Source organism: Microcaecilia unicolor, chromosome 13 (assembly GCF_901765095.1).
Source record: "Microcaecilia unicolor chromosome 13, aMicUni1.1, whole genome shotgun sequence".
NCBI lineage: Eukaryota > Metazoa > Chordata > Amphibia > Gymnophiona > Siphonopidae > Microcaecilia > Microcaecilia unicolor.
In genome coordinates, this window is record NC_044043.1 from 11,560,696 (window position 1) to 11,581,617 (window position 20,922).

Below are 20,922 nucleotides of genomic sequence, written 5' to 3' on the forward strand. Positions count from 1 at the left end.
TTCCTCAGGACCAAAGTCCACCACCCTAACCACTAGGCCACTTTTTTCTTTTTTTTAAGGCACTTGAATGTCACCCAGAGAGTTCCCAGGATATTTGCAGCATGGTTTTATTCTAACTATGGGAAAGGGGTATCTATGCAGTGTCTTATAGGGTCCTTCCCACTCTGCAGCCCAAATAAATTTGACTCGCTAAAAATGAATTCCATAATATGAGCAAATATTGTCCTTGCAGCATAAGCACAAAACTAATCAGAAAATATCTTCAAATATGCACGCATTTAGATGGTTCCAGCAAGAGCATCTTCAGCCAGAAATGCACCCTTACACCCAACCTACTAGAGTGGAATTTTTGGTGTCTCAGCCTCTCTTAAAACATAAGAACAGCCATACTGGGTCAGATCAATGGTCTACCTTGCCCATTATCCTGTTTCCAACTGTGGCCAATCAGAAACCCAAATAATAGCAACATTCCATGTTACCAATTCCAGGGCAAGTAGTGGCTTTCCCATGTCTGTCTCAATAGCAGACTACGGACTTTTCCTCCAGAATTGTCCAAACCTTTTTTAAAACCAGATATGCTAACTGATGTTACTACATTTTCCGGCAAAGTATTCCAGAGCCATGAGATTTCCCTACCCGACGGACATCATGGGTAAGAGGAAAGGGAAGACGGCGATGCTAACCTCCTCAGCTCCCGTAAGCTCTACTCCCCGGCAGCTGACACTTGAGAGTTGCGGAGTACAGAGAATTGAGCCGCAGACACACACGAAGGCCAGCTCTGACGTTGGATCACCAGACTGCAGTATCGAGGGGGCATCGTTAAGCCCGCCATTACTCTCTGCTCCTCCACGACCCGGAAGCAGTTTGCTTGCAGCGGGATTCCAGCCTGTAGAGCCGTCCGAAGAGGCAGGCCGACAGACTGTGAGAGGAGGGCCCTCTACAATGGCGACCCCAGTTACGACTACTACCTGGAAAGAAGGGGTAGTAAACCCTCTCTACACCAGTGAATCAGGAAGTGCCTCCGGGGGTATTCGTGGACCGGTAAAACCTGCAGTGATCACTCTAGAGAGCCTATGGGACGCCATCCAGGGCATGAACAACAACCTACTCCAGGTAACTGATGTTATAAAAGAGGATATAAATTCCCTAAAAACTTTTCAGAATCTTACTGCTTCTCAAGCACAGAAAAACGAAGAACAAATCGGGACAATGAATGGTGAAATTAAACTTCTCCATAATTTAACAACTACAATGCTTAAGGATAAGGAGATACTGGTTAAAAAAGTTGAATACCTTGACAACCAAGCAAGAAGGAATAACCTTAGACTTCTTAATTCTCCTAAAATACCGTTAATTCCGCCAGTTGACATGTTTAAAAGATATTTGGAAGAAGTCTTAAATATTCCTAAGGCAGCTTTTACCACCGGTTGCCAAGGCGCAGTATATTTTTGGAGTTAAATCTGCCTTACCAGAAGCCCCACCTGATTTAAATATATCAGCTTTTTTGGAGAACTCTTTAGAGACAGTGACACAAAGATTGACTCTCCTAGTTTCCTTTGCTTTTGAAGTAGATAGAAACAATATTTTTCGTTTGTATTTTAAGCATATGCAAGCCAAATTTATGGGGGATAAAATCCAGATTTATCCAGACCTCAACAGGGATACCCAGAAAAGACGTCATGACTTTTTAATTTTAAAGCCAAGGATTATTGCCTTAGGCGGATTATATATGCTGAAGTATCCCTGTAGATGCTTGGTTACACTTGAAAATGTTAGTTATGTTTTCTTAGACCCTCAAAAATTGGCTGTATTTATAAAAGCCAAGGAAGAGGGGAAGGTTCTACCCTGAATGACAACATAGGAAAAGATACTGTTAATGCCTGCTTGTGTGTGGATAACGCTCTCCACCTTGACTGATTGAATTTATTTCCTTTCTATTTTTCTGATATCTTGTTTTCCCAAATATGGTGGTCATTATGTATATGATTTAATTTTCCTTTGACATGACAATATTGTTCAATTAATCTTAAACCTTGCATTTATAGTGATATGAATGTATTATTTTCAAAAGCTATAAATAAAAATATATTAAAAAAAAAAATAATTCCAGAGCTTAACTATTTGTTGAGTGAAAAAAATATTTCCTCCTATTTGTTTGAAAAGTATTTTCATGTAACTTCATTGAGGGGGTCTTTTACTAAAGGTTAGTTCAAATTATCTGCAGCAGGTCCCATTTTATTCCTATGGGCCCTATAAGTCCATAGTCTACTACTGAAATGGGGGAGGCCACTGCTTGCCCTGGGATTGGTAGCATGGAATGTTACTACTCTTTGAGATTCTGCATGGAATCTTGTTACTCGTTAGGATTCTAGAATCTTGCTATTCTTTAGGGTTCTACATAGAATGTTGCTACTATTTAGGCTTCTGCCAGGTACTTGTGACCTGGATTGGCCAGTATTGAAAGCAAGATACTGGGCTAGATGGACCATTAGTATGACCCACTATGGCTATTCCTACATTCTTAAGGTTGCCATATTTTTGGTTTTCAAATTTGAGTCACCTGGGAAAGGTTGGGAGGAGTGGGATGGGACAGGGCAAGACCTCCCCAGAGCAATTTTCCACCATAAAAATGATAATTAACTAAAATAAATATACTATTCCTTTATATCTTAAAAGTGCATTTATTAGATTGCTTACCACAAAATATTTAGGGTCCAGTACCAAATTCTTAGGCTGGGTGATGTGTACCACATAAAAAAGCAATTAATTATGCAATGAAAAAGCCAAATCAGCTGTTCAACATATAATGGGCAATTTTAAAGAGGGGTGCACAGATATAGGTGTCTCGATGCAGTGCGGGGAGCACTTATTCTGTAATGGCATCTGGGTGCCCAAATTCAATTATACAATATTAACATGAACTGGCATTGGCCTAAATCTGTGGCGGGTGCAAATGAACATGCCTAAATGCATGGATTGTATAAGTTGTTTGCATAAATGGGAGACACACCCATGTCCTGCCTTGCTCTGCTCCCTTTACAGTTACGCACTTTGGGGCCCTTTCACTAAGCGGTGGTAAGCCCACTGTGGGCCTACCATGTGCCAATCTGGAGCTACTGCTGGCCCAACACAGGCACCAGTGGAGGTTTCACCTCCAGCGCGTGGCATTTCCGGCACTAGTGGAAATATTTGAAAAATATTGCCACAGGCGCTAACCTGCCAGTAATTGGGCAGCATTGTGGGCTTCCCAGTTACCACCAGGTTAGCGTGGGAGCCCTGACTGCCACCAGGGCCGCCGAGAGACTAAGCCAGGTCTGGGGCAGGGCTGATGCAGATATATAGCTGGGGACAAGATGGGTGGTACAGAGTCAGTTGGAATAAATAAATGGGTGGCTAAACTAAAGACAAGTTCTTTGTACAGTTAAGCGAGAGATAAGGAACTGGTCTAAGGTACAGTGTGTGTAGCAAGCTAGTCCAGGTGCAGAATGAGTGTATAGTCAGTCACCTTATGTATTAAAGGCTTGGGAGAAGAGCCAGGCTTTCACCTGCTTCCTGAAGTAGAGGTAGATGTAATGTCCATGATACGAAGAGGTTAGGATATATGTCCCCCTTATCTGATTAAATCGGCATCACAGCCATTCTACATCGGTTAACTAATGGGCTAAATACACATTTTGAATCTGGTACTTTTCCAGCACTAGGTGGAACAGCGCTGCGTATGTCTAGTAGCGCTATAGAAATGATAAGTAGTAGTAGTACTAGGTGGTGATATAGTTCTTACCCCTATTCCTAAGAATTCTAAAGCTAGCCTGTCGGAAATGAGTAATTATCACCCTGTGGCTTCTATCCTCCCCCTTCCCTCTTTTAGTCCAGTCCAGTCATCGCCACTTTCTCAGTCCAGCACTGCACCTCCCTCTCCTTTCTTTATGTAATGCAGATTCCTGGGCGGACGCATTTCTGCTAAAACTCAACGCAGAAAAACCCCAATGCTTAATACTCACCTCCCAACTTAAGAAAGAATTCACCGCCATTAATACACCAACCCTAAAAATTCTTGGAGTGATCATTGACCGACACCTAACACTAGAGAACCATGGGAAAAACACAACCAAGAAGATGTTCCACTCAATGTGGAAATTAAAAAGAGAATATGACCTTTCTTCCCAAGGAGTGTTTTCCGCAACCTGGTACAATCAATGGTGCTCAGTCATCTAGACTATTGCAACGCACTATATGCCGGATGCAAAGAACAAATGATCAAGAAACTCCAAACAGCCCAAAACACTGCAGCTAGACTTATATTCGGCAAACCAAAATTTGAAAGTGTTAAGCCTTTACGAGAAAAACTACACTGGCTCCCACTTAAAGAACGTATCGCTTTCAAGGTATGCTCATTAGTTCACAAAATTATCCATGGAGACGCACCAGCTTACATGTCAGACCTGATCGACTTACCACCTAGGAATACCAAAAGATCATCCCGCACATTCCTTGATCTGCACTTCCCCAGCTGCAAAGGAATGAAATACAAACTAATGCATGCGTCAAACTTCACCTACCTGAGAACGCAGCTATGGAATGCACTACCGCGCAGCTTGAAATCAGTCTACGAAAGAACGAACTTCCGCTCTTTACTGAAGACCCACCTCTATAATAAAGCCTATCACAAAGATCAACCAATGTGAATATGTACAAATCGCCTATCTATATTTAGAATTGTCTCTTAATATCTGCTTGTACACTATTATTCTGTCTTATTATCATCATGCTGACCAAAACCCTGCAATACTAAGTGTTTATTAACTAACATTCTTCCACTATTCATGATGTATTGTAAGTCACTTTGAGCCTGCAAAGAGGTGGGATAAAGTGGGATACAAATGCAACAAATAAAATAAATAAATAAATAAATTTCAGTGTATGCTCAGATAATATAAGAGAGACTGCTCACATAATAAATGTATTGGCTTGGGACCAGGACTTGCAAAAGTCGGGAGCCTGTAGGCAGTTTTTCCACACATGCTGATTATGTCTTTCAGTCAGTCAGGCAGACCACTCCAAGACTGGTGTTCTGAATTGACAAATGTACTTATAAGTCTCTTGAAGCAGTATAACGGAAGCAGAGGCGGTATACAAAAACTATTTATAGAGGCCCAGATATTCAGTCGACTGGAATCAGCGTTTTGCTGACCACTGCCTGTGTTACACCCGAAAATTCAATGCTGGGTCATATCTGGGCATTGGCATTGAATTTCTGGAGCTGGGTAACACATTGACGGGTAAGTGCAATATTCAGCACTTAATTGGCTATGGGTTACCACAAAGATAGGACTGACTTTTATGTGGTCCTATTTATGTGGTTAAACTGCACAGTTAAATGCTGAATTATCGGTATATAACTGTCAAAGTGCCGACTCCGCCCCTGAAATGCCCCCCAAATAGCCAGTTTTCAATTCTGCGCTAACCAGTTAGTTTCAGTGGCACTAACTAGTTAAGTGCCACTGGAAGTTAGTGGCTAGTTCCAAATAGGTGATTTAACCAGCCAAGAGCCGTTTCTAGCCGGTTAAACATCTTTCAATGTTGACCCTAAAGTCTCTTATTCTCCTTCTTCCTATCTTTTCCCAACTTAGGGGACAGTCGTGTTAGTTTCGAAAACCTATCACGAATAGTCTTTGTCAAAGGTGCAGAGAGAACCAGAGATTATAAGCACTAAAGTAGCCCTGCAGGCATCTTGGTCCTGGTTGGATGAGGTGGCCTCCAGGAGATCGGTAGCTGTAAGCCTTTCTTGTTTGTTCAGCCGCTTGAGCTGTTCTAGGATCCTGTACAGATGATGGGTGATCCACAATTATCCTGTGGAAATATACAACTGAGTAAGCTTCCCCCTTTCTCCTGGGTACAATAGTTTTCCTGTCTCCACTGCCACAGGAACGTTTGTTGAAAGATTCCTTCTAATTACTTGTTCCAGTTAAGATTGCCAGAACTATTGGCTATATTTTTACTAGTTGATTAGGACCTTAGGGTTGGATGAGCTTTCCCCTCACATGCAGGTCAGCTGCTGGGAAGGCAGGAGTTGAAGACAAAGATTTTGAACTAAGTACAGGTTTTTATACTCCTGATGAGTTCCCTCCAAAATTAGACCCCTCCTCTGACTGTAATATTGGTTAAAGGAGAAACTCCTTCTCTCTAGAACCAGTGAGGTAATAATAAAGTATGTTATTCTAAAAGGGCCTCAGAGTGTCCCTGCATGTACCCTTGAAACAGGACCCCATAGTCTCTACATTTCATTATCTCTCCTCTCCCCCTCCACATCTCTTCCCTCAAAATAACGTAATGCAACCACACTCTTTACAACTCATTCCTACTACAGAGCTGCATAGAACTGGGATTGCAGGAAACCTATGGATATGACTTCTGGATCCATGGGACTCCCATGAGGATGGGAGAAGTCACTGCAAGGTTCCCCACAGGAGGGTAATCCAAATTTCTGGTGATACCAAAACAAGCCATGGAATACAATATAGCAAGATTCAACACTATATAGAGATGAAAGGTCCCTTTTAACTTTCTTTCTGAGAAGTTCTGAGAGAAGAGAACATTTCTCTGGTAAGTGAACATTATTTTGCTCTATGCTTTGGGAACTTAAAGACTGGGGCTTAAAGCAGGAATCATAGGTTATATTGATAGGCAGAATTTTTTAAAAAGCAAACTTTATCAACTAGTCTCCATACCCTCCCCCCTTATTTTAAAACTTGAACTTTGTATCACAGCACTAACAGTCTCTAGCAGGCACAGCAGGGTCTAGTTCAGTCTTCATTCCCACCCCAGCACAACTCATTTAAATTCAATTATTATAATTAGAATAAGAAGAGAAGAGTCTTAATTAAATTTAATTAGTTTCTGAGAAACAAACACCAAATAAATTACACATTATACTATATAATCTTAAGGGTCTTTATATTCAACTGATATCTCTAGTGCCTTTAGAAATTTTAATTAAACAAATCTATAATCCTAAGATGCAGACAGCAGTCCAGCAGCTTGAGGGGTGCTATCCAGTCTTTTACATTGAGTGCCACATGTATGATTATCTCCCAGTTGGTGCGAGGTTATATGTGTGCGCTCAATGCAAAGAGCTCCTAGCTCTCAGAGAATGAGTCTATTCTCTTGAGTCTAGAGTTTTAAATACATTTCATTACCATCTAAGATGGAAATACTAAAATCATACAATACACTATATAAAGTAAAAGACACTTTTATATTAGGCTAATATCCTTAATACTGTAGCAAGTTTTAAAATATTGGAAAACTCAAAAACACTAAGATGGAGTCAGCAGTCCAGCAGCAAGAGGGGTGCTATCCAGTCTTTTGCATTGAGTGTCACATGTATGATTATCTCCCAGTTGGTGAGATGTCATATGTTTGCGCCCGATGCAAAGAGCTCCTAGCTCTTAGAGAACATGTCCGTTCTCTTGAGGCTAGAGTAGCAGACTTGGTGGAGCTGAGGGAGACAGAGAGGTACATAGAGGAGACCTACAGGGATGTTGTAGAGAGATCCCACCTCCAGTCTAGTAGCCCTTGTGCTACCTTGGAGGAGGGAGGTCTCCTAGAAGGAGAGCATCACCCTGGTGAAGTAGGAAGTACTCCTTTAGCCAGGACCTGCCCACCAGGGGATGTGCTATCCTCTCGCACTGAGGATATGTCTCCAAGTGCTGCCCGGGAGGGAAAGGTTAGGACAGCTGTTGTAGTTGGTGATTCGATCATTAGGCATATAGATAGCTGGGTGGCTGGTGGACGTGAGGATCGCCTGGTGACTTGCCTGCCTGGTGCGAAGGTGGCGGACCTCACATGTCACCTAGATAGGATTTTAGATAGTGCTGGGGAGGAGTCCGCTGTCTTGGTACATGTGAGTACCAATGACATAGGAAAATGTGGGAGAGAGGGTCTGGAAGCCAAATTTAGGCTCTTAGGTAGAAAGCTCAAATCCAGATCCTCTAGGGTAGCATTTTCTGAAATGCTACCTGTTCCACGTGCAGGGCCCAAGAGACAGGCAGAGCTCCAGAGTCTCAATGCGTGGATGAGACGATGGTGCAGGGAGGAGGGTTTTAGATTTGTTAGGAACTGGGCAACATTCTGGGGAAGGGGGAGCCTATTCCGAAAGGATGGGCTCCACCTTAACCAGGGTGGGACCAGGCTGCTGGCGTCGGCATTTAAAAAGGAGATAGAGCAGCTTTTAAACTAGAAATGGGGGGAAGGCCGACAGTCGCTCAAAAGCGCATGGTTCGGGAAAAGGTATCTTGCAAAGATACCTCACAAACAGGGAAGATAGGGTTTCTGGCTAGTGAGGTTGCACAACAGACCGTGGTAGGCCAGGTGCCCTTAAATACAACTAAAGATCAGACAAAAGATGTCAAATCAATAGTGTCAGGTACTAAGCATCATGCAAATAAGAACAACAAACATACTCTGAAATGTCTATATGCAAATGCTAGGAGTCTAAGAAATAAGATGGGAGAGTTGGAATATATTGCACTAAATGAAAAATTGGATATAATAGGCATTACTGAGACCTGGTGGAAGGAGGATAACCAGTGGGACACTGTCATACCGGGGTACAAAGTATATCGTAATGATAGGGTAGACCGGACTGGTGGAGGGGTAGCATTGTATATTAAAGAGAGCCTTGACTCAGATAGATTACAAATTCAGCAGGACACAAATCACACCTTTGAATCACTGTGGGTTGAAATTCCATGTATAAAAGGGAAAAAAATGGTGATAGGAGTGTACTACCGTCCACCTCGCCAGGATGAGCAGGTAGACACAGAAATGATAAAAGAAATCAGAGACGCGAACAAAATGGGCAATGTGATAATAATGGGTGACTTCAATTATCCAAATATAGACTGGGTAAATGTAACATCGGGACACGCTACAGAGATACAATTCCTTGATGAAATCAAGGACAGCTTTATGGAGCAACTGGTGCAGGAGCCGACGAGAGAAGGAAAAATTCTAGACTTGGTCCTTAGTGGAGCGCATGATCTGGTGAGGGACGTTATGGTACTGGGGCCGCTTGATAACAGTGACCATAATATGATCAGTTTTGACATCAACCTTGAAGTAACTGTACACAGAAAGTCAAATACGTTAGCGTTTAACTTTAAAAAAGGAGACTATGATAAAATGAGAAGAACGGTAAAAAAAAAAAAACTTAGGGGGGCAACTGAGAGAGTAAAAACTGTACAACAGGCGTGGACGCTGTTCAAAAATACCATCCTGGAGGCCCAGGCCATACATATTCCGCGAATTAGAAAAGAAAGACGGAAGTCCAAAAGACACCCGGCCTGGTTGAAAAGTGAGGTGAAGGAAGCTATTAGGGCTAAAAGAAATGCCTTCAGAAAATGGAAGAAGGAACCATCTGAAAATAACAAGAAAAAGCATAAGGAGTGTCAAAGCAAATGCAAGGCGCAGATTAAGAAGGCCAAGAGGGTGTATGAAAAAAAGATAGCATTAGAGGCAAAAAAACATAGTAAAAAAATTTTTCGGTATATTAAAAGCAGGAAGCCGGCAAAAGAATCGGTTGGGCTGCTGGATGACCGAGGGGTAAAAGGGGCGATCAAGGAAGACAAAGACGTAGCGGAGAGACTGAATGAATTCTTTGCTTCGGTCTTCACCGAGGAAGATTTGGGTGAGATACCGGTGTCGGAAATGGTATTTCAAGCGGACGAGTCAGAGAAACTTACTGACTTCACGGTAAACCTGGAGGACGTAATGGGGCAGTTCGGCAAACTGAAGAGTAGCAAATCTCCTGGACCTGATGGTATTCATCCTAGAGTACTGATAGAACTGAAAAACGAGCTTGCGGAGCTACTGCTAGTGATATGCAACTTATCCTTAAAATCGAGCATGGTACCGGAAGATTGGAGGGTGGCCAATGTAACACCCATTTTTAAAAAAGGTTCCAGGGGAGATCCGGGAAATTATAGACCGGTGAGTCTGACGTCGGTGCCGGGGAAAATGATAGAGGCTATTATCAAAAACAAAATTACAGAGCACATCCGAGGACATGGATTACTGAGACCAAGTCAGCATGGCTTTTGTATGGGGAAATCTTGCCTGACCAATTTACTTCAATTCTTTGAAGGAGTGAACAAACATGTGGACAAAGGGGAGTTGGTTGATATTGTGTATCTGGATTTTCAAAAGGCGTTTGACAAGGTACCTCATGAAAGGCTACAGAGGACATTGGAGGGTCATGGGATAGGAGGAAATGTCCTATTGTGGATTAAAAACTGGTTGAAGGATAGGAAACAGAGAGTGGGGTTAAATGGGCAGTATTCACAATGGAGAAGGGTAGTTAGTGGGGTTCCTCAGGGGTCCGTGCTAGGACCGCTGCTTTTTAATATATTTATAAATGATTTAGAGATGGGAGTAACTAGCGAGGTAATTAAATTTGCTGATGACACAAAGTTATTCAAAGTCGTTAAATCGCGACAGGATTGTGAAAAATTACAAGAGGACCTTACGAGACTGGGAGACTGGGCGGCTAAATGGCAGATGATGTTTAATGTGAGCAAGTGCAAGGTGATGCATGTGGGAAAAAAGAACCCGAATTATAGCTACGTCATGCAAGGTTCCACGTTAGGAGTTACGGACCAAGAAAGGGATCTGGGTGTCGTCGTCGATAACACACTGAAACCTTCTGCTCAGTGTGCTGCTGCGGCTAAGAAAGCGAATAGAATGTTGGGTATTATCAGGAAAGGTATGGAAAACAGGTGTGAGGATGTTATAATGCCGTTGTATCGCTCCATGGTGCGACCGCACCTTGAGTATTGTGTTCAATTCTGGTCGCCGCATCTCAAGAAAGATATAGTAGAATTGGAAAAGGTGCAGCGAAGGGCGACTAAAATGATAGCGGGGATGGGACGACTTCCCTATGAAGAAAGACTAAGGAGGCTAGGGCTATACAGCTTGGAGAAGAGACGGCTGAGGGGAGACATGATAGAGGTATATAAAAATTGAGTGGACTGGAACAGGTGGATGTGAAGCGTCTGTTCACGCTTTCCAAAAATACTAGGACTAGGGGGCATGCGATGAAACTACAGTGTAGTAAATTTAAAACAAATCGGAGAAAATTTTTCTTCACCCAACGTGTAATTAAACTCTGGAATTCGTTGCCGGAGAAAGTGGTGAAGGCGGTTAGCTTAGCAGAGTTTAAAAAGGGGTTGGACGGTTTCCTAAAGGACAAGTCCATAAACCGCTACTAAACGGACTTGGAAAAATCCAAAATTCCAGGAATAACATGTATAGAATGTTTGTACGTTTGGGAAGCTTGCCAGGTGCCCTTGGCCTGGATTGGCCGCTGTCGTGGACAGGATGCTGGGCTCGATGGACCCTTGGTCTTTTCCCAGTATGGCATTACTTATGTACTTATGAGTAGCAGACTTGGAGGAGCTAAGGGAGACAAAAAGGTACAGAGAGGATACCTACAGGGACGTTGTAGAGAGTCCCACCTCCAGTCTGGCAGCCCCTGTACTTGGAGAAGGAAGGTCTTCTAAAAGGACAACGTCACCCTGGTGAAGTTGGAGGTAACCCTGTTGCCAGTACCAGCCCACCAGTGGATGCAACATCCTGTTGCACCAAGGATATGTCTCCAGGAGCTTCTGCCCAGGAGGGAAGGGTTAGGATGGCTGTTGTAGTTGGTGGTTTGATTATTAGGCATGCAGATAAATGGGTGGTTGGTGGACATGAGGATCACCTAGTCATTTGCCTCCTTGGTGCGAAGGTGGTGGACCTCACATGTCACCTAGGGGAGAAGCCAGCTGTCTTGGTACATGGGGGTACCAGTGACATAGGAAAATGTGGGAGGGAGGTTCTAGAAGCCAAATTTAGGCTCCTAGGTAGAAAGCTACAATCCAGATCTTCCATGGTAGCATTTTCAGAAATGCTCCTCATTCCATTTGCAGGGCCCAAGAGACAGGCAGAGCTCCAAAGTCTAAATAAGTGGTTGAGACGAAGGTGTAGGGATGAGGGATTTAGATTTGTAAGGAACAAGGCAACATTCTGGTGGAGGGGAAGCCTGTTCCAAAAGGATGGGTTCCACCTTAACCAGAATAGAACCAGGCTGCTGGTGCTAACACTTAAAAAGGAGATAGAACAGCTTTTAAACTAGAATTGGGGGAGGGGGGCGGGAGAAGCTGACAGTCGCCCAGGAGTGCATGGTTCGGTGTGGAGTATCCTTGAAGGATACTATTGAAACAGTATCTTTAGAGAATCCCGATAGAGAGGTTTTAACCATGGTGAAAGAAAACCAGGAATGTTCAATGGGAGAACAAAGTAAATGATGCAAACAAAATAAACATTCCACATGGAATGGATAGCAGGGTAGAATATTTATGGATAGAAATTCCAGGTATGAAGAGAAGGAATATACTGGTGGGCCTTACTACCCTATGCTATGTAGTGCATTGCTATGCTTTTTAATGTTAATAAATGGAAATCAAACAAAATAGAAAAAGAAGATGAGATGATGCCTTTTATATGCCTTTTAATGCTGAAGCCTGAGCAAACAGGAAGGAGTTGTGAGCAGGATGCAGAGCAAGGGCCAGCCTGGAGGTGGGTGGGTGGGGGGGGGGGGGGGGGGGAGGAAGTGCTGGACTATGTGGGTAGAGGCAGGCAGGCGCAATACTGTGCTATGCTGAACATCAATACAGCATAATCAGGGACAGAAGATTTCCAAATAGGGATGAAACTGACGATAATTCCAGAAAATCAGGGACATCTGGTAACCTTACCACCAGGTCAACATCTGTGACAGATACAGTATTTCATATAGAGGGAAACATTGGGAACCTAAGCCATAGGAGCCAACTTTTCAAAATTATTGGGGGTGCTAAGCCCAATGGAAATAACCCCTCCCTGGACACATACAAGGAATTTTCTCAATATTGGGGGTGCTCAAGCACCCACAGAGTTGGCTCCAGTGACTTAAGCCACGCTAGGTACCAACATGCACTTAATGCAGGAAAGACAGCTTAACGCCTGTCAGCTCATGCTAATTGCACTGCGGTAGTGTGGGCTGCGGCTGGCTGAAGGGCCTCACAGAATCAGGCAGCAGATAATCTAAGCCCAAAAGAAAAGTCTTTATTATGACCCAAAAAGTTCCAAAAATCTGTTACTGTCACAGATTTGGTGGGAGGCAGGAATGTAACTTCATTTCACACAAAAGGAACTTTACTCTCTTAAGTAACCTGAAACCCAGCATTTCTTTTCTTAGGGAATCCAATGAGGAAATCAGAACCACAAGTACCTGCATGCAATGGGGTAATTCCAAGACCGGATCAACCCTGTCAGGCGAATCTGGATCTAATTGGCAACCCTATCACAAAGTAAACAGCGATAGCAAGAACATGTTTTCTGGTGAGTACTGACAAGGGTAACCAAAGGCAAAACCAAGAGTGTCCAATCCAAGGGTGTAGCTAGGTGGGGCCATGGGGGCATGGGCCCCCGCAGATTTAGCCCTGGCTCCCCTGCATTCACCCCCCCCCCCGCCGCCGACCCTCCCCCGCCACATTCGACCCCCCCCCTCCTGCCACCACCAACCCTCCCCCGCCGCAGCCAGGTACCTTTGCTGGCGGGGGTCCCACCAGCCGAAGTCCTCTTCAGCAGCGGTCTCCAGCGCGTTGCTGATCTGGATTCTGTTTCAGGACGTCAGGACTCACAGAAACAGAGATCAGCGAACACGCTGGACTCGGAGACTGGCGCTGAAGGGGACTGGCTGGCGGGGGTTGGGGATCCCTGCCAGCAAAGGTACCTGGCGGTGGCGGGGGAGAGTTGGAGGCGGCGGGAGGGGGGGGGGTCAAAAGGGATGGGGGAGGGGGGGGTAAAATGTGCCCCCTCACCTCGGGCTCTGGACCCCCCCTCCCATCGAAGTCTGGCTACGCCCCTGGTCCAATCTGCTTATTTAATTTATTAGGCTTATATACTGCTTATCGGGAATAATCCTAGGTAGTTTACATAACAAACAGGCATAAAATCAGCACATGAAACACAAAGCAAATACAGCAAATACAACTGCATAATCCAGAACAACAGAAGAATACAGTAAAAATGGGAAACAACTCTAGTAGAATCAACTAAAAGCAGACTCAAACAGTACTAGCGGAAGTCCGCACTTACGCATTCAGTGGCGTAGCTACAGATGCGCCTGGCCGGATACACTCCCTCTATTCTGCCGGCCTGGTATTTGACCCTCCCTGGTGTCCTTCAATGCTGCCTCCAGCAATTCATTTTCACTGCCTGCACAGTCCCACAGGCTTTCTCTCCGCTGCGTCCCACCCAGGGAGGTTTTATGACAGGAGACGGCATGAGCTTATCTCGCCCATTCTGTGGGCTGTAGCCAGTGGGTGGAGCTTGCCGCCATATTGTGTGACCCCAAACATTCACAGACGCTATTAAAAACAATAGCAAACTTGTGAGGTTTATGACTGCCTATGTGGTTTTTTTTATTTGAAAGTTTCCGATATGTAACCCTGGGATGGTCCTGGGGCGTGAGCGCTCTGGAATAGCAGACTTGATTTAGGAGCCTCAGGAGGCTCACTTTTTGTAGGGGGCAGCTTTAAGAAAGGGCCCAGCTCTGCCTTATCCTCAGTGCCTAGTTTTGGGGACCCTCCTAGAAGTAAGAAAAAAAAACAAAAAAAACTTTGGGTTACATATGGGAAGATTTCAGATAAATAAAAAAAGCTGTCAAATGTAAAAAAAAAAAAACCACACATACATAGGCAGTCATAAACCTCACAAGTTCGTTATTTTTAAAGTGTCTGTGAAAATTTGGGGTCACACAATATGGCGACTGCACAGATGAGACGGTTCTACTTTTTGACATCATGCCATCTCTTGTCATAAAACCTCCTTGGTCCCACCAGTGAGGAAACAAGAAGTGATGTCAGCGAGGGCAAAAAGTGGCGGAGAAAAACCCTGCAGGACTGTGCATGCGGCAAAAATGAGTTGCTGTGGATGCTGTTGAGCTACGCTGGGGAAGGATGGGGGGGGGGGGGGGAGGAGGCCTGAAAGAGAGGGGCAGCTACCGGTCCACAGGTGGGGAGGGGGTGGACTGAGGGGAATTTTTTTTTTTTTTAAACCCTGTATTTTATATATCTAGTTAACGCTGGGTCCATCCAAAATGCCAGGTCTGGCTACCCCACTGAATTGGGTCAAGACACAGTAAGTCAGGATGTCAGGATAAGACACATTTTCAAACATTGCAGACCCAGCAAATGAATCTCATGCATATTCATTGTAGATATTCTGAAAGCCAACAGACTGTGGAGTCTTCAAGACACATTTTGAAAGCCCTAGTATATAGGCACTTGGACAAGAATGGCTTCTCTGCTCTCCAGCACCCACAGAACTGACCAAGGTAACTGTAAAACCACAAAGCATCCTGCCTGCAAACTCCTTTGCGAAGTAGGGCAACCCTGCCAGCTTGTTGCGACTTGTGCCAATTCAAACTGTCAGTTTTACTAGCTCAGCTTGGCAGTGGCTGTTTTTCCATTTACTGATCTCTTAAGCCTGGAAAAAGAAGTGAAGCAGGGGTAGTCAATGATGCTCTTGTTCTCCATAAGCGCCGGTAGCCACAAATGCAATGTTATTATAATAAATGTCATTTTTCAGGTTGCTACTTTGTCCATGTCAATGCAAACAGGCAGATCTAGTCTGTTTTTCTCCAATGGCATGGAAATCAGCACTATTACATATAGCATGCATTGGGAAAACCAGGATCGGAGCAGGCTGATTTGAGTGAAATGGCAACCCTAGGCCCTATGCTATACGTTTGTTCCATTTTTAACTCCTACTGGTTAATCCAGTCCTGGTTTTAACCAACTGCATGCATGAAGTTCTGATTTCTCTAAGAAACATGCTATGTAGCGTGGAGGAGCATAATCGAAAGGGGCGGCCAAGTTTTCCTGAGGACGTCCTCGCAGGACGTCAGGCGAAGGGCCCCGTATTATGAAAACAAGATGGGCGTCCATCTTTCGTTTCGATAATATGGTCGGGAACGCCCAAATTGTGAAATTTAGGTTGTCCTTAGAGATGGTCGTCCCCGATTTTCGGCGATAATGGAAACAGAGGACGCCCATCTCAGAAACGACCAAATGCAAGTACATTTTCTCTGTCAAGCACGTAGGAACAATCATTTGGCCCCCACTCTTGGCTAAGCTGCATTGGTTACCAATAAAGTATCACATTTTTTAAAGGTTTTCTAGCCCATAAAGCTTTACATATGGGACAGCCACTTTACCTTTCCTCTTTGACTATCCCATATACACAAAACCGGGCACTACGTTCCATTTACTCCTTCTATATGGTCTTACCCTCGCCTAAATGGGTGTACTACGAATCAACAAGGTAATCTGTTTTTTCTTTTTAGCTCCTAAAGTATAGAACGACTTACCCTTATGAATCAGATCAGAACTTTGATTTGCAAAATTTAAGTCCCAACTGAAAGCTTTTTATTTTCAACAGGGTTTTGGTTTTGACCTCGCTAGTAACATAGTAACATAGTAGATGACGGCAGAAAAAGACCTGCATGGTCCATCCAGTCTGTCCAACAAGATAAATTCATATGTGTATACCTTACCTTGATTTGTACCTGTCTTTTCAGGGCACAGACCATATTAGTCTGCCCAGCAGGATTCCCCGCCTCCCAACCACCAGTCCCGCCTCCCATCACCAGCTCTGGCACAGACCGTATAAGTCTGCCCTCCACTATCCTCGCCTCCCAACCACCAACCCCTCTTCCCCCCACCTGCTCCGCCACCCAATTTCAGCTAAGCTTCTGAGGATCCATTCCTTCTGCACAGGATTCCTTTATGTATATCCCATGCATGTTTGAATTCCGTTACCGTTTTCATCTCCACCACCTCCTGCGAGAGGGCATTCCAAGTCAGTGTGTAGCTAGACACTGAAGGAGAAAGGACATACTACAGGAGGCTCTGTGGTTGGAGGAAGGGAGGGGAGCAAGGCCTAGCTCCCTTCCCAGCCATGAGGCAGGGCTCTGGGGAGCACTCCTCAGGGCAGGGCCCAGCTCGGGAGACGGCCGGGCCCAGCTACCAGGAGAGATGGAGAAGCAGCTCTCAGCCGAGCCTGGCCCCTGGGAGAAGAGAGCGGAGTCCCCTGGACGGTGGAGCCTCGAGGTCCAGTAGACCTAGCACCCCTCCCATGACCCAGCGGTTACCGGGTAAGGAGCACGAAGAGCATGGGAGGGGGAGGCAGAGGGTGAGAGTCCCGCAGGCCCAGAAAGTGGCAGAACAGAGGATGGAAGAGGGTCAGCAGCTTCAGCCGGTGCTGGACCCGTTGTACAGTGAGGATGAGTGGTCTGAGGAAGAGGAGGAGGGGGTAGGGCAGCTGGGAAGCAGCAGCCCAGATTCTTCAGCCAGAGGTATCGTGGACAGGGTGAGGAGGATTGAGGCCCTGGGGAAGGAGGTGGAAGTGCTGGGGAAAAAACTAAACAGGGCTAGAACCCTGCAGAAGTTGGCCCTAGCAGCACAGAAGAGTCTGTATGGAAAGGAAGAAGCTCGTTTGAGAAAGCAGCTTTGCCTGAAAAGAAAGGTGTTGGACTCCCTGAAGAAGGGCTCAGATAACCCTTTAGGGAACTCTATATTACCAGGGAAAGATTTCAACCCAGCACAGTGCCAAACCAGAATCAGCCAGAGGAAACAGGAGAGTTGGTATCTGAGGATTGTTTTACAAAACACCAGGTTGCAGTAGATAATGTGGTGGGGACAAGCAGTCAAGACACTTTACAATTTATGAAGAATCTAGCAACTCAGAACCCTGCAAACCTTACCTTAGAGGCAGCTGCCAGCGAAGAGAGGGAAGGAGTTGAAGAGACCTTAGTTGGTGCTGCAGAGACTATGGCTGAAAACACAATGGAGTTGGAACTCAGTCAGCCTACACATTCTGCTGTCTTTGAAACTGAGGACGGTGACTTGGGGTTTTGTGTTACTTCACAAAAAGTGCCTGCACTACCCAACACTGATGCAGGCAACAGTTTGACAGGGAAGGTGAACACTGGAAAGCAAGCTGGAAAGCATACTGACATTGGGAGTGAGTGTGGACACTAATGAACAGCAGGTCTTAGGGCTGCAGACACAGGTGAGCTTAGTTAGCTCCCTGATTGAGGCACCAGGTTTTCAGCCACAAGTGGTGGATTCAGCAGCACAGCCAGGCTCAGGGAATCCCAGGCACAGAAGGGAAGATGAGATAAACTCTGGCTCTGCAAAAACTGTAAGCAGCCTCACGCGGGACCTGCTGGTGCAGGGAGAACAGAGCTCTCCTCAGAGTGTATCAGCAGTCTCTCTGACAGAAGATATTGCTGGGGGATCGGCAGCCCAGGCAGAGGGAGCTCACTCCCAGGGAAGCATTGGGAAAGTTAAGGACTGTTCAGAACTGGTTATAGATTCCAGGGGGCTCAGTTCTCTGGGCACTGACTGTGGGCAGGGGGGAGGGGGAGGGGATGATGTTCAGGATATGTTGATTTGTGATGTGAGGGTAAGGGGGAAGGGGCAGAGGGTTTGGGGAACTGTTCTGTTGGCATAGGCGGTCGGTGGCCCAACTGTTTGGGGAGGCTAAAGGGGGTGGGGTTAGGGGTGGGGCCAGGGGTAGAGCTTAAATCCATAATTGTCTGATCACACACAGAAAAAAAAAAATAAATGTCACAATACCTTTTATTAAATTTAGATATTAGCTATGTATCATATGTCAAAGAATAAAGTGGTTGCTCAAAGCATATACTAACCACAATCGCTCAACTGCAAAACACTATGCACAACTTTGTGCAAAAACACACTCAGAACCTTACTGTACCATAAATATTACACTGGGCAGAACCTAATACACCAATATACCACCCATACGGAAAATGCAGACCGTCAACAATATGAAACAAGGGATCATAATATCATGATACGTGTAGAGCCACAAAACACCCTAATTCATGTTTAATGTGGGATAAAATGCCATAAATAATTAAATAAATATAAACTTTTAATGTTGAACACCTAATTCTCAAAGTGGACATATTCCAAGCACTATAATGAAAATAAAATGATCTTTTCTACCTTTGTTGTCTGGTGACTTTGTTTTTCTGATTGTGCTGGCCCAGTATCCGATTCTGCTGCTATCTGTCCTCTTAACTCCGTTTCCAGGGCTTCCTACTACTACTACTTAACATTTCTAGAGAGCTACTAGGGTTACGCAGCGCTGTACAAATTAACAAATAAGGACAGTCCCTGCTCAGAAGAGCTTACAATCTAAAGGACGAAATGTCAAGTTGGGGTAGTTTAGATTTCCTGAGAAAAGGTGTAGTGATTAGGTGCCGAAGGCTTCCTTTCCATTTATTTGTTTACTTTCCGCCTTTCTTCTTCATTTCTTGTCCTACATCCGTAAGTAAAAGCTGGGTCCTCCGCAAACTTGACTGTCCAGTGGATCCAGCTTTTGCCTATTTTCTTCATCCATGTGCAGTTTTTCTACTCTCTTCCTTTTCTGTTATCTCATCTCCTTCCTCACTCCTCCCTCCCCCTCCATGTCCAGCAACCCTCCTCTCCCCCCTACCCTCCCCTCCATCCACCCATGTCCAGCAACTCTCCTCTCCCCTGCCCTCTCCTCTCCCCTTCTTCCACCATGTCCAGCAACCCTCCTCTCCCCTGCCCTCTCCTCTTCTTCCACCATGTCCAGCAACCCTCCTCTCCCCTTCCCTCCATCCAGCAACCCTCCTCTCCCCTTCTTCCACCATGTCCAGCAACCTTCCTCTCCCCTTCTTCCACCATGTCCAGCAACCCTCCTCTCCCCTTCCCTCCATCCAGCAACCCTCCTCCCCCCTTCTTCCACCATGTCCAGCAACCCTCCTCTCCCCTTCTTCCACCATGTCCAGCAACCCTCCTCTCCCCTTCCCTCCATCCAGCAACCCTCCTCCCCCCTTCTTCCACCATGTCCAGCAATCCTCCTCTCCCCTTCCCTCCATCCAGCAACCCTCCTCTCCCCTTCTTCCACCATGTCCAGCAACCCTCCTCTCCCCTTCCCTCCATCCAGCAACCCCCCTCTCCCCTTCTTCCACCATGTGCAGCAACCCTCCTCTCCTCTCCCGTTTGCCCTGTTTCCTTCCTGCCTCCCCTGCCCCGCCCCGCCGTACCTTTAAATATTATAGTTTTGCTGGAGTTGCGGGCAGCCGGCATTGAAGACATCGGCAGGCTTATGCCGGTTCCAGTAGCCTTCCCTTCCCTCGTTGCAAGTCGGATGATGGCTCCGCCCTCGTAGAAACAGGAAATACGTCAGAAGAGGGCGGAGCCATCATCCGACTTGCAACGAGGGAAGGGAAGGCTGCTGGAACCGCCGTAAGCCTGCCGATGTCTTCAATGCCGGCTGCCCGCGACTCCAGCAAAACTATAATATTTAAAGGTACGGCGGGCGGGGCGGGGCGGGGCAGTGGCGGGCTGGGGAGGCTTAGCCTCCCCAAGCCTCTTATACGGGGCGCCTATGTCTGTTGGTGAAAAGGTTGGTGAACGGGTTGCTGTTCCAGTTTGTGGAAGGGGGGAGGGGGTTGATGGGGAGATGGTAAGGGAAGGTAAAGGGGGTGGGCAGGATCAGCGGGGGGGGAAGGGATCTTCAGGCATGGAAGGGATAAGCTCAGGGAGGAGGGGAAGTCAGTGGAGGCAGGGTCAGCCCTCCTTTGCAGATGTGGTTAATAGGGAAGGAGGAAGAGGGAAGGGGCAGTTTTCCTTTAGTAATGACACAGATGATGGGTTCGGGGGAGGTAGGGGTTATGGGCAACCGCCCAAGAGAAGGAATGTGGTCCAAATCAAGTGGGTGGGGGAGGGGTGAATGCCTTCACGTGATACAGTGTTGAAACTAGTTTTGGGGTTA